Genomic DNA, 7,405 nt, shown 5'->3' on the forward strand with positions numbered 1-7,405 from the left:
TTTCTCAATGTTTTTCTTAATTTATTATTGTTCACGTACACTGAGAAAAAATGTAGTTAAAACTACCAAAATATGGCAAGATTTACCATGTTTCTGGCTCTAGGGAAACACCGAAAAGCTAGGTAATTTTTACTGAAGCTTCTTGATAAAAGTAACAAAAAATTATTGCTTTTTTTTTAATAATATGTAATAAAATTTTATATTTTATCACGATACATAGCCTTAGAGCATCATAGCAATAAAACCATTTGTTCAATAAAATTTGCTTTTAAGTTTTCGTTTTTTTACTAAATGTGTGGTAATTGAAAACGAAAATTTCTGGTAAACTGTCACCATAAGAAACGGAAAAATTATCAAATGGTTGGTTTAAATACCGTATATTTTGGTGTTATTAATAAGAATTATATTTTTTTCTCCAGAAATATCATTACCATACAGTACGGTAATCTAACCTCGCGTAAAAAAGAAACACTTAAAAGCCGATGAATTTGCTCAGTTAAATGCAAAATTCTATTTTAGAAATCCTTAACATAATAAGGATAACAGTGGATCGAAATAAAAAATTTTCATAATTGAAAATCACTACTTCAAAAAAGTTGTATATGGGCGGACTAGTAAATAACTCGAATTTTTATGCACCATCTTTATTTTCGGCAAAAGCCTTACAATTTTGAAAATTTTCAGATTTTTCCCATATTTTCATTCTCCGATGAATTCTTAAGATTTTCTCTAATTTTCCAAATTGTAGAGATACGTTGCAGTTTTATTTTCAGAATAAAAATTTAAGCGTTAAACGAAAAATATTACAGCCTTTTACGAAGTGTGATCTACAGTAAATAGACTTTTAAACCAGTTTTCGAATCCTATTTTACTCATATGACAAATTGCAAAAGCGTGAAAAATTCGTTATGTCAGTCATCATCGCTCTAGAGGATTAGTTCATTTTTGACTAGCCGTCTAATACTCATTAAATGAATAATTTAATTTAAATATGTCTTGAACTAGAGATAAATTGCAGAGTCCCTTTACTGGCAGTCCTAGAGACTTAATCAGTAATTTATCGCCCACACAAGAAGATGTGCTACGTTATTATAATTGGATAGGTCTAGATAAGACTAACAACGGACAGTACAAAGTAAAAATCAGTGTAGTGTGCGAAGAAGTTGGTGTCAAACATGAGAAAATTTGGAGAAGCTTCAATTCCTGTTCACAATATANCCTGTTTTAATCCTTCCACTCGGCAACGACGTTATATATATATATATATATATATTACAATTTACACATAAGTGTAAATTGTAACATATATAACAATTGCTAAAAAAAAAGAAAGTGAGAAAAGACAGAGTCTAATGAAATCGTCCAGTAAAAGGAAAGAAACACCAGATTTATGGCTGAATTTTAAGTATTTAAAGAAGAACTTAAAAATTTTTTTGTGGCGCACTTACTGCATGCAAAGTGCGTTGATCATAAGCATTGCTCTTGTTAAAAATGTAAGAAAATGTTCATGCTATTGAGAGGTTTTTTAATATGGCCAGAGAACTGTGAGACACAAATGAGTATATGTTCTGTTAATTTGAGAATTATTAAATGGAAACACAGAAAACGTAACTAGCTTTAAGCGACCGCAAATTTCTAAACATTATGAAAATAAGCAAAATCGAAACATTCTAGTTGTTTCTGAAATTTACGAATTTGATGTTCAATGAACAAAGAATTCTTTTGAAGTACCCTTAAGTCTCAGGTTATTAACCTCAGTCACAGTGTAAAACGGAACTGAACGGAATTTTCCTTGCAGAACATTCTGTGTCGACCAATTTTGGTGTGTGACTTTGCCAGAGCATTTGAGCACATCGATTTGATATAGCTGATGCTATATTTTGATGGATCAGAAACAACAACATACCCTCAAACCAGAATGCAACTTTGGAACATTTGAGAGAATATGTGACAGATATGGAATTTCGGGCAGACCTGCTCCTGCCCCCGCGTCAGCATTACTATGTGATTGGCAGAGAGGAAAAGGTGAGAAAAAAAAACGAAAGATGCTGATATTTTTTAAAATTTTAAATAGCGAGTTTACAAGCCATAAGCACTGTAATGGAGATCTTGTTCAACGTGCATACACAACAAATGCGTATAACTTGTTAATGTATTTTACAACAAAAAACACATAAACTGAGATGCATTAAATTGGCACCTCGTACCAAGTAATGTGAAATAATGAGCATGAAAATTCGACTGTTATAGCGAAATTTATTCAAACAGTTTTGTTTTTATTTTGCCAATTATTGATACGGTTTACATTTTTTTTCACTCCTTAATAACGCTTATGATAATAATTTCATTTATTATTGTTACATTTAAAATATTTAACATTGCTCTGTTAGAAGCAGATGCTGGTTGCAAAAATCCATTGGCAAAAGAATTAAGTCCAAATCAATATACTCGTACAGATCGTAACATCACAAATAAACTAGAAACACTATGATTGCGTGAACTAACAAAACAGAGCAACATACAGACTTCAAAACTAATTCACTCAAATGTCACTTAGTATCTTCTTCTTTTACAATTTTCAATTATATCTCGAAATATGTTGCGTGTAGATCCTTCTTTCTGAACTCTTATATTAATTAAGATAGTTTTCATATACAGATCTTATTATAAATTATTTATTAAGAGACAAAAATTAACACAATTCGTTGATAGTTTTCCAATCAGGTTCGGAAATGTTGAAAGAACAAATCCAATGATTAATTAGATTTCTTCCAGACAAAGTTTCCCTTTGTTTCCCGTCATTCAGAATGTTTTGTTTATCGCGTCATTTATTGTTTCCTTTCGTGTCTCAAGAAAACTCTTGGAATCTCCAGATTGTGTCGTCTAGTCTACGTTCATTTCTTCCCTTAGAACATTCTTTAATTGTTTTCAGATTAGTTTTTTTTTAAGAACGAGATTATGGCAGCAACAACGAGTGTCATCTTCGGAGAAATTCTAGATATTCTACAATAAAGGACATTTTCGAACAATAGCTTACACATTTTCGGAAAATATTTTGAAAGTTTAAGTGTGGGAATCTCTGCTGATTATCGGATCCGTTAACGAACATCGCCATCAAAATTACTTTTCAGTTATCGAGTATTAGCGATGGATCTGTAAATGTCATCAAGGTAAACGTCAAGGGATCATACAAAATACATAAAGTAATACACTGTGAAAACAATTATGGTCCAAACTACCAGAATATGGTAAAATTTACCGTTTCTGGCTCTCTGGGAACACCAAAGTCTCGGCAATTTTTTCCGATGCGCTTTGATAATGATAAAATTAACAATAAAATATTATTTTATAATATGTGATAAAATTTGGTGAATTTATTAAAATTTAATATGATGTTTTAGAGCTTGGCATAAAAATCTTTTATTCGGTTAAGTTTACATGTCAGTTTTTTACTAAATGTGTTGTAATAAGAACAATAATTTTGGAAACGAGAATTTCAGACAAACCGTTATCATATGAGAGGAAAATTATCAAAATGAATGGCTTAAGTGTATCGTATATGGAAAATTTAATTTTTAAATATTAAAAATAAATAAACAAATATCTAATGCATTTTACATAGACCATAATATGTTCCGAAACCTAAAAAATGTTTTCGCAAAAAAAAGTTTGAAACTCCTTTGAAATTTCTAAATTAGGATTATCGATATTGTTCCAATTCAGTCCCTCAATCGTTTTCTGATTCAAGTCAAAATTACGATCTGTGGACGATTGCATGGAAGTATGACGGGTTATGACGTGTGCGCGGCTGAAATCGCATTCTTGGTCATAGATGGCATCACTGAAAAAAAAGAAACGCATCCTCTGCCTTAAATTCGCTTGGTTTCTCCAAGCTGGCCTGTTGATTTTGGCAATGGCATTAGAAACAACAACAGCAAGATTTAACACTCACTAAAAAAGTACACTTTAAGAACTATAGTATAATATCTCTCCAATTATGATGTTTAACAACCAGAAAATTGTTCGAAGGAACACTTTATTCAAATTAAACACAAAGTAGAGCTTTCATATACAATTTAAAGGGTGCTATTTTAATCTAAACACTTAAAATTGAATAATCTTTCACTGAACTCTCACACAACACCAAAATGCTTTTACATCACACTGAAATAATTCTCAATTCAGAAAGCAATCATTTTTGGCGTGTTTTGAATGTCATAACATCAAGGAACGCCAAGTAGAATATCAAGAGAAGTTTGTTTACAATTGAACTTGCTTGTCTGTTGTTATTTTCATTGCTGATATTCACCTACAGAAACAAAAATTTATTCTATTATGTAATAAGGAGAGTAATATTTAAATCTCTGAGAACTGTATTAAATGATTTTATAATGTATAATTGACATATCGTCGCTTTGAAACTAAACCGTGGTAACTCAAAAAAGCAAGTTTTTCAGGAGAGCAATTTCAAACTTTCCGCGCTAATGCTAATTGCGGCAATGCGATGACGATTTATCTGCTCTCTAAATTAACTTATGGAACTATAAAGATAACAGGTTGTTTTTCTAAAAGGGGGACTTTTTTTACTCAAAATGACCCAAAAATCTCATTTTTCGACTTTTGTGAGTTACAACGGTTTAGTTTCAAAGCGACGATATGCTCCCGTTTTGTTAAGCCTTGTTTCAATTATTCTTAAGACTCTCTACGCAGATGTTCGATTCACCAACTAATTTTATTTTAAGTATTAGTGTTTATGTTACGGTCAATGTGAACAGTCGGTTATTATTAATACTAATCGGTCAATATTAATATACCGGTCAATATTTTTGAAGCTGTAATGAAATAATTTCTGTTCTCGAAGAACATTTGTTGTCTCCAAACAGATTATGCCTGCGAATAAAAAAAATTAATGCGCAAGAAATATTTAATATGAAGAAATTTTTATGTGAAGGAAAAAATGTTTAAAAAAAATTGAAACATAACTTTACGGCCTCTAAAATGTTTTAAAAAGAAGTAATTTTAATTGATATTTGAAAAGCTTGGTAGCAGTAAGTACTAAACGAGATCTTTGAATGAATTAAAGGATATTTCTTGGGGAAATATATCAATTATAGCAGTTTGTACAACTTTTATTTACATGCTAATTATTTCATTCAGTGAATAGAGGCATCAAGTGACAGTCTTTAAGTGTCTTTAGAGTGGATGAAGGTTCCAAGTGCATTTGGCACAAGTGAACAAAAAACCTTACTTTTGACACCAATAGGATGTGAATGTTAAGACGCAACAGTTAAAAATAAGTATATAAAGAACCAATAAAAGTACGGAAATGGACATATACTAATTTTGGATTTAAAAACGTCTTTCTTGTATAAACATGGATCAAATCATAACTTTAAAGCCTCTAAAATGAAAAAAGAAAATTAATGTAATTTTATTGCGCAGTAGGAGAGCTTAGTAGAAGCAAGTTCTAAGTGACATTTCTGAAATAATATAAAGAGATTCCTCGAGGAAATATTATTTTGTCTTATTTACAGTACAATATTTATTTACTTAGGATTTTTCGTTTAGACACTGGGAAAATTCTTGTTTATAGAAACGAAACTATAGTATGTTCATTTCATTACCTTTATTTTTACTACAGTACAAAGTATACATCTTTATTTAGAGTTCAAATAAGTGTTGGAGATTACTAGATTGGAAACTTACGGAAAAAAATAAAAAGCAATGTATAGTCTTTATTTCCCATTGTCTGTGATAAATTTTTAAAATAATTTACTCGAATTCACTAAAAAGTGTTTTAGAAGCTCCATCTATATTTATTAGCAGCGTTACAATCAAGCTGAACAGAGAATTTGAGAGTGTAGTCCTACTACTCCATATATTCGTGGCAGTAACTCTAAAAACGATTTATTCCAGCTGAAGAAATGGTCATCGCCAATTTCCTTTGAATTTCAGGAAATAAAATGGAAAAATATTGAGAGATATGGAAGATTTATCAAATCCAGAAATTGAAAAAAAAATATTTCGAGCTAACCGAAAAAAAAAAAAAAATTGGTTTATTTATAAGGTCGTTTCTCTGGAAGACAGTACTCTAACATTTCATTGAATGCACAGATAGAGTGAGAGTTTAAGAAATGTTTGCTTTATAAATCTTATTTCTATAAGATTTGTTATGTTTTTAAATGACATAATTTTAAAAAGCAATTATTGAAACTTTACTAAATTTTAAATCGATTTCATTTTGATTATATATAAAAGAGATAGCAATGATTTGTATTCAAATCAATGACAGCAGTTGAAATTTGGTATAATGAACATTTTTATAATACAAAGCATAAAACTTTGTACGATCTTGTTAAAATTTTTCAGTTTTATAGTTCATTGATATTTGTATCAAATACGAGATCTGTTTCTGTTGTAAGGATTTTCAAATATTCTTTCGGACGTTTCAATGTCATGAACATACCAAATGATAAAATTATTCGAAACAAACATCAATGATTATTATTACATATCATTAATATATATATATTTCAGGATTTTTCGTAAATTTTTTTCTATTTATTAATGTTTATTTACATTACTTTAAACAATTTAATTAATTTTAAATACAAAAATTTACCATCTCTGAAAATCATTTTACGTAAAATAAATTTTAAAACTTTTGATATTCCTACCTATTCCAGAGCATATAGAAAAGCCATAATAACAATTTACTAATTTAAAGAATATGGTAAAGTAAAACTAGGTGTAAAAATAACCAGTGAAAATATTAAATAAAAACGAACGGGGAAAGTTATTAGTGTTATACGCATTGTTTAGAATAAATTAAAAAAACATTAACATGAGACAATCTAGGTTTTAAAAGATTTGACTCCGAATTTACAAAAAATTTCGCCAATTGAAGAGAACCAGGAAGAAAAATATCGATACTTTTGAAACTACCACTATACTTGCTAACTTAAATTTGAAATTAAAGAAATCGAATTACTATTACTTTGATTTTTATTGTTTTAATGCCGACTGATTTTTCTAACTTCATTTCAAGTGATTACTTATCGTATAAGAATATTTTAAAATCATGCATATTTTAGTTTAACGGTATGGAGTTTATATTAAATTAAAGTAACACAGAGTTTTGTCGTAAAGTTGGCTTTTATTTTTAACTTATAAACTTAAGGTATGACAATAGTTGTTTATTACGTCCCTTTTCGTGGATATGTTTCGATCATTAGATCAAAAGTTATTCAGAGTGGTCCGTTTCTTGCGCTCTATACGCTAAAACAAATATTGTCATCGTGACTTGTAAATAAATTCCCGTCAAAATTTATCGAATCTTTTCATTTTAAAAAAATAATAAAAGTTAAGCATATTGTATCGTAAAGAACTAAATAGAAAGCAAGGA

The sequence above is a fragment of the Parasteatoda tepidariorum genome, chromosome 8 (assembly GCF_043381705.1).
Source record: "Parasteatoda tepidariorum isolate YZ-2023 chromosome 8, CAS_Ptep_4.0, whole genome shotgun sequence".
In the NCBI taxonomy this organism is placed as follows: Eukaryota; Metazoa; Arthropoda; class Arachnida; order Araneae; family Theridiidae; genus Parasteatoda; species Parasteatoda tepidariorum.